We start from the raw sequence: 528 nt of genomic DNA on the forward strand, positions 1-528 counted from the left end.
AAGAGCCTAGGAAAAGTTTCTGGTACTGAAAAAAGAGAGAGAGAGAGAGAGAGAAACTTGTCCACCTTTTCTCCTCCCTCCCTCCCGCCCCTCCGCCATCGCCGTCAGAGAGGCACATCTCTTGAGTTTCTGGATTAGAGGAGGAAACGCACACGCATCGTCACGAGTACAGGAAAGACGCGCTTGCAGGGATCCGAAACGAGGAAAACTGCATCGGAGTCGATCTCCTTTTTCTTAGAGAAAATAAGCCCTTTGGGCCATTCCTCGTGATTATTGATCCAGCTCTCTTAACTTTTCGGTACTGTTTTAAAAATTCTCTCCCCCTCCCAAGATTACTATCATCATCATCATCATCATCTCGTGTTTAATTTCTTGCTAGATAGCTACATCTGAAACGTATAGTAAAACTGTTTCGCGCCCCCCCCCCACGTGTTGATGTAGACTAGTCGGGACTCGTCTCTTAGGAAACTGCGACCTTAATCGTTGCTAAGAAGCAGGGCAAGGCTTCCCCCCCCCCGCCCCTTGTCG

The sequence above is a fragment of the Gekko japonicus genome, unplaced genomic scaffold (assembly GCF_001447785.1).
Source record: "Gekko japonicus isolate JY-2015 unplaced genomic scaffold, Gekko_japonicus_V1.1 scaffold1092, whole genome shotgun sequence".
In the NCBI taxonomy this organism is placed as follows: Eukaryota; Metazoa; Chordata; class Lepidosauria; order Squamata; family Gekkonidae; genus Gekko; species Gekko japonicus.